The sequence below is a fragment of the Plecotus auritus genome, assembly GCF_963455305.1.
Source record: "Plecotus auritus genome assembly, chromosome: 3".
NCBI classification, from domain to species: domain Eukaryota; kingdom Metazoa; phylum Chordata; class Mammalia; order Chiroptera; family Vespertilionidae; genus Plecotus; species Plecotus auritus.
The window spans coordinates 64690859-64697430 of NC_137772.1; the positions used below are offsets into that span (position 1 = coordinate 64690859).

A 6572-nucleotide genomic window follows, 5' to 3' on the forward strand; every position below is an offset into this window, starting at 1 on the left:
AAGAACATTATATCCTACAGTTATAATACACAAACCTTGCTCCAGAAAACCTAACCATTACAGCCTTAGGGAGGGGAAGAATATCTTTCTTAAGACAAATGATTTTCTTCCATAATTTCCCTTGTTGTTCCCTGAATTATTTTAGTTATTTATACTAATAAAAGAGTAATATGCTAATTAGACCAGACATCTTCCGGACATCCTTCCAGACGTCCTTCCAGACAAAGCCACAGTGGCTGCAAGGGCTGAGGGCCTACAGCCATGGTGGCTGTAAGAGACAGTCCAGCACCACAGTCCCTTTTGCAGAGGCCGCAGGAGAAGGCACCACAGGAGAAGGCAGAAGGGAGAAGGCGGCGTCGCAGGAGAAGGGAGAAGGAAGAAGGCTGTTGCCACTGGAGAAGTGAGAAGGCCAGCACCATGCGAGAAGGCAGAAGGGAGAAGGGAGAAGGCCGGCGCCAGGGGAGAGGGGAGAAGTCGCAGTTAGGGCGATCAGGCCAGGAGGGGAGAGCAGTTAGGGACATCAGGCAGGCAGGCAGGTGAGTGGTTAGGAGCCAGTGGTTCTGGATTGCAAGAGGGATCCAAGATTGAAGAGGGTGCAGGCTGGGCTAAGGGACCCCCCCCCCCCATGCACAAATTTTGTGCACTGGGCTTCTAGTCTATATATATAAAAAGCCAGCAACCAGAACGCTGGAACAACCAGAACAACCAGTCGCTATGTCGCTATGACTCCCACTGTGGTCAGACAACCGCCCACGGCCCCTAACCCCGGATGGCCCTGCCTCTGATAAGCCCTCCCAACCTCCATCGGGGCGGGCCAGCCAGACCCTACCCATGCATGAATTCATGCACTGGGCCACTAGTAATATAAAATGCCTACTAAATCTTGAAGCTGGAAACTTTTGTGAATTTTTCATTAAAAACAGTAATTATAGGTTGGCTGGCATAACTCAATGGTTGATTCCCGGTCAGGGCACATGCCCAGGTTGTGGGCTCGATCCCCAGTAGGGGTCATGCAGGAGGTAGCCAATCAGTGATTCTCTCTTATCATTGATGTTTCTATCCCTATTTTCCTCTCTATGAAATTAATAAAAACATATACAAAATAAAAAAATAAAAATAAATACCTAAGAAAAATTGAAACAAACACACACTAATCATATTTTGTAGTGTCTTTAAGGTCAGGAAGCTAGTCTAATACCTTCTTCTCCCAACACTCAAATAAATATCCCTCTATGAAATTGAATATATGTTGAAATGTTTTTATTATTATTGTGTCGGAATGGAATCACTCTTTTTCATTTAAAAATCATGAATCTTTCATAGTTATATTAGGTTCTCATACTCTTTTCATTTTAAAATAAAAATGTTCAAATATTTATGAAGTATTTTTGCATACTGTGATTGATTTCTCCTTTCTTATTTGTTGACAATACTTCTTAAACTGCTTATATAAAAATTGATCAAATTGTAAAAGTTGGCAACTGTATCCATACAAACACATTTTGGGTTAAGTGGAAATATAATGGCCTTCCTACAGAGTATAAAGAGGTATTCTCGTAGCTACCTGATTTTATAATTCTCACTCATGAAAAATACCAGTTCAAATCAGAGAGAGTAATACCCCTTCTACATGCACAGCCCCAGCAGTAAGAGGATCCAACTGAAAGACGCTCATTGAAGAGAGTGTATTTTCCCACTCAGGGTTCCTGTTTTGTTTTGGTGGGTGTATGGAGCCTTTTATGCTTATAAAATAAATAACAGCTTAGAGTAGTGGTCAGAGCTGCCAGAGGCTTTCTGATGTATTTTGAAACTGCCTCCTCCACAAATAGAACCTAATTGCTAAAGAATGTTTTTAAAAATTATTTTCCTATAGAGTTTCTACCACATTGATTTTGGGTATTGTATAGAGGTAAAGCTTAAGGCCCCTCTGATGCAGCATATATTTTGGCATTTTAAGCCGATCAGAAAAGGAATATACCTATCAAAAAATAATTTCGTGTGGTTCTCAAATTAAATTCTGAAAACAAGTGAGGATGTCTCTCCATTCTGGGAGATGAAATAAAACAGTCAAAGAGGAGAAGTTTTTACCCAAGATCTGTGCAGGGAGTTTTATGGCCGCCATTAGGCATTCAGTAAACATTATGAACAGCTTTATGAATCAAACTTCCAGGACAGTGCAAAACAAGCTGATCTTTCTGAAGGCAGACTCAGCCTTGCATTAAAACCACACAGCTCAGCTTTTGAATAAACACTATTGATCCTTTGGCAGGGAATTGAAGCAGATTTTTACAGCCTTATTTTGGGGGTGCATACATCTCACTCCTAACCAGTGCTTCTAGATGATAGCTGGAACTATTTGTGGATTGCAGATCATGTATATTTATTTAGCTTTTGTTACTTTGCATATAAGGAGCACATTTTAAAATACAAAGCAAAATGCGTTTGGAAAGCCTGATAACAATACCTTGCATGTTTGTGTCTGAGCTTAGTTTCTTTTCTTTATAACATAATCTTTAAGCTACTTCTGTGTACTACCTGAAAATGAGTAACAGAAAATAGTTATTTCTTTAATTCATGCCTGTGGACATGAATTCATAAGGTTATGAATGAACTGTACAAGAGCAGGGCTTCTCATCCAATAAAATGTTTCACTGTTTTTCTTTTTGTGGTTTTAGTTTTGATATTGTTTATTTTCTTAAAAGAAAATAAATAATATTGTTTATATTTTCACTTAGCCTGTAAGGAGTATTTATTCCAGGAAATATACTTGAAAGTCGAGAAATGTCTTTAGACAAAAAAAAAAAACAAAAAACCATCAGTTCATGATTATATTTTAGCCCATGACTGTCAATCATTAAAATTCATGTTATTACAGTTACTTCTAAACTCACAAAAAGACCCCTTTGTGTGCAATGGCCTGGAAAAGCAATGTAATATATAATTATGGTCCTTCTGAAAATGCTAATTATAGTATGAAGCTAAATATCTTCTCTCCCATGACTGGAATAGCCAGATGATTTCCTCCTATCTCACTTAGGGAACTTACTTTTGGCTTTTAGCAATGGACCCAAGTTGACTGACAAATTTAATAAACTTTATATAAATTCATACATATGCTGGATGTGACAGCCAATCATATATTTTTAGTTTCTTATATATACTTCTCCAAAACTAATTTCCCAAGTAAAATTATAGTAGTATACAATAAGAAGTCAAATGTGAAGCAGATCCTTAGAAGAGGATAAAAATAACAGCCGAATGGCGACTGTGCAGTCTGAGCTGGCTTCCGTGGTTCTCAAGTTATTTCCCCACATTGCCTTGGAGCTGCAGTCATCTCAGACTCGCCTTATCTCGGCCTCTCAGCTCACCTGGGCTCTGCCTCTTGGCTAAGTCGGCAATGTGAATGGCAACAACTTGCATGGGAAAGATGACTTTGATGAACAGTTGCGGATGCAAAAATTGTGCAGAGACACCAAGGACAGAGACACCCAGAAAGATCCAGGTAGAGAAACCAATTCTTTCCGGCAGCAGCCAGATGAGACCCCTTATGAGTGGGACCTGGAGAAGAAGGCTTGGTTCTCCAAAATCACTGAAAATTTCATTGGTACATACCAGGCCAATTATGACTTTTCTAATGATGATGGTGCATCTAGCTCTACTACAAATGTGATGTTAGTACTGGGCCTGCAGAGGAACCTCCTCAAAGAAAAATTCCTGAACCCATTGATCCCATAAAGGGGGGCGGGGGGGCGTGCCGCAGGGAGAGAAAGGCAGAATCAGGATGGTTTCAAGTTGAAGAAGACAGAAATGCAAATGTATTTGTGTCTGGTTTGTCTCCAACATTACACTGGATGAATTTACACAGCTTATGTCCAAGTCTGGCATTATGAAAGATCCTCAAACAGCGAAATCTAAGGTCAAGCTTTACAAAGATAACCAAGGAAATCTTAAAGGAGATGGGCTTTGCTGTTATTTGAAGAAGGAATCTGTGGATCTCACATTAAACTTTTGGATGAAGATGAAATCAGAGGCTACGAATTACATGTCGAGGTGGCAAAGTTTCTTTTGAAGGGGGGTTATGATGGCTCTAAGAAGAAGTGCTAGGACTGCAAGAAAAATCTGTCTCTGCAACAAAGCAGTTGGATTTGAGACCTGAGAGAATGGATGGGCCATCCGAATGTGCCATGAGTGAATTATCATCATCAAAAATATGTTTCATTCTGTGCATTTTGAGGATGCTCTGTTGGTGCTGAGTGAGAAGATCAGAGAAAGTCACTGAGTGTTCAAAGTTTAGACAAATTACAAAACTCTTTCTGTTTGATAAAAACCCAGATGGTGTGGCCTCTGTGTCTTTCAGGGATCCAGAGAGAGTTAATTATTGTATTCAAACCCTCGATGGGTGGTGATTTGGTTGTCAAATCACTGCTCAAGTGTGGGATGGAACTACAGATTATCAGGTGGAGATCACAAGAGAAAGGGAGGAAAGGCTGAAAAGATGGGAGGCTTTCCTTAATACTCCGAAGGCCAATACAGGTCTCTGGCGTTCAAATTCCATCTGTGCTTCAGAAAGGGCAGGGCCTTCCAGAGTAAGGCATTTTTCAGAGCATCCTAACACATCTAAAATGAATGCTCAAGAAGCTGCAACTCAAATGGAATCTGAAGAACCTGTAGATGAAAAGAAGTTTGCAAAAACAGAAGATGGAAGAGAATTTTGAGTGGCCTCGTAAAGTGGCTGAAGAAGGCTGCCTTGAAAGAAGGTCTGTGGAAGGCTGCCCCAAACGAGGGCATGGAGACTACCTTGAAAGAGAGTCTGGAGAAGGCAGTCCCAAAAAAGAGTTGGTAGAGGATAGTCCTACAAAAGAGTCTAAAGTGAATGGCCCCAGAAGAGCATCCAAAGAGAAGTGACTCAAAAATGACTTTGAAGAGAATGGCTTTACAAAGGAGTCTGTAGAAGAGAAAAGCCCCCAACAAGGAGTCCGAAGAAGATGAGTCAGAAAGAGAATCTGAAGAAGACTGCTTCTGAAAAGCTGCTGAAAGGTGGCTCTGAAAAGAATTTGAAGAAAAAAGAGTTTACTGTGACTGGCTCTGACAAGGAGTTTATTGAAAAAATTCTTGAAAAAGAGAAGAAAATGACTGAAAAAAATCAGAATTTGAAGATGACAGCTCTGAAAAAGTGTTTGATGAGGAAGGCTCTGAGAGAGTTTGACGAAGAATCGGATGAAAAGGAAGGAGAAGAAAATACATATAAAAAAGTTTTTGATGATGAGTCTGATGAAAAAGAAGACAAAGAAGCCCTGCTGGTGTGGCTAAGTGGTTGAGCCTCGACCCAGGAACCAAGATGTCACCGGTTGCAGGCTTGATCCCCAGTGGGAGCCTTATAGGAAGCAGCTGATCAATGATTTTCTTTTCTCATTGATGTTTCTATTTCTCTATCCCTCTCCCTCCCCTGCTCTCTCTAAAAATCAATAAAAGATTTTTTTTTAAAAAAAAGAGGACAAAGAAGATACAGATGAAAAGGGGCTTAAAGATGCTGATGAAAAAGAGGAAGATGATGCAGATAAAAAGATGTTTGAATATTCAGATAAAAAGGAAGATAAATAGATGCAAAGGAGGATGAAGAAGGTATAGGTGAAGGTAGGGGAGGGTGGGGGTAAGGGGGAGAGATCAACCAATGGACTTGTATGCATGCATATAAGCCTAACCAATGGACACAGACAACAGGGGGGTGAGGGCATGAGTGGGGAGGATGGGGGGCAAAGGGGTATAAGGACACATATGTAATACCTTAATCAATAAAGAAATTTAAAAAATAACAAAAAACAAAAAATGCTTAAGATGGTGAATTTTATGTTATATGTAGTTTACCACAATTAAAAACAAAAATTAAGATGTAAAAAAAAAAAAAAAAAAGAAGGTATAGGTGAAAACATGTTCGAAGATGATAGTTCTGAGAAGTTGTTTGATGATTCTGATGAGAAAGGGACTGTGAGTGGTTTGGGGAATATACAGAAAGAAGGGGCCCTGGCCACAGGCAACAGCTTTATCCTCAGTAGTGATGATGATGATGATGATGATGATGATGATGATGATGATAATATTTAATCCCTTAAACTTGCTTTTGAGGGAAATTCCTCCATCTACACTTTGCCTACACTCCAGGGTAATTACTAGTAGTGTTAATTAACACTGCATAGTAATGGGATGCCATCAGATTAATGTATTGACTTTTTCATTGTTACCTTTACTTAATGATTTTAAATATATGTTAATTGGCTAGTCAGTTACAGCTTCATAGTATAATGCAAGTAAATTGGATACTTGTCCTTTGTCAGATTTGTTAAATGCATGAGGAATATTTTTTAAAGTATTCTGATTGAAGTTTGTGATAGTCAAAAATAAAAATAAGTTGCTAATATGCAGAAACTGAAAACTGAGTTAAATTGCATTTTAAATTCTTGCTATTGCTTTATTCCTACTAAGTTCAGTTTTCTAAGAATTTGAAAAGATCCTATGGAAGCCTCCTTGCTTATACTAACACTTAGGTCCCTGTTTCTCCTCTCTAAATCAGAACA

At 39.2% G+C, this 6572-nt stretch overlaps 1 pseudogene across 1 annotated transcript; it reads left to right on the forward strand.

The window, feature by feature from the left end:
* The first annotated feature begins 261 nt into the window (after positions 1-261).
* LOC308244058 (17S U2 SnRNP complex component HTATSF1-like) lies at positions 262-6102 on the forward strand (annotated as a pseudogene). The gene is made up of 4 exons: positions 262-400; positions 3392-5291; positions 5494-5628; positions 5921-6102. The product of its transcript is annotated as a 17S U2 SnRNP complex component HTATSF1-like (transcript).
* Positions 6103-6572: the final 470 nt, after the last annotated feature.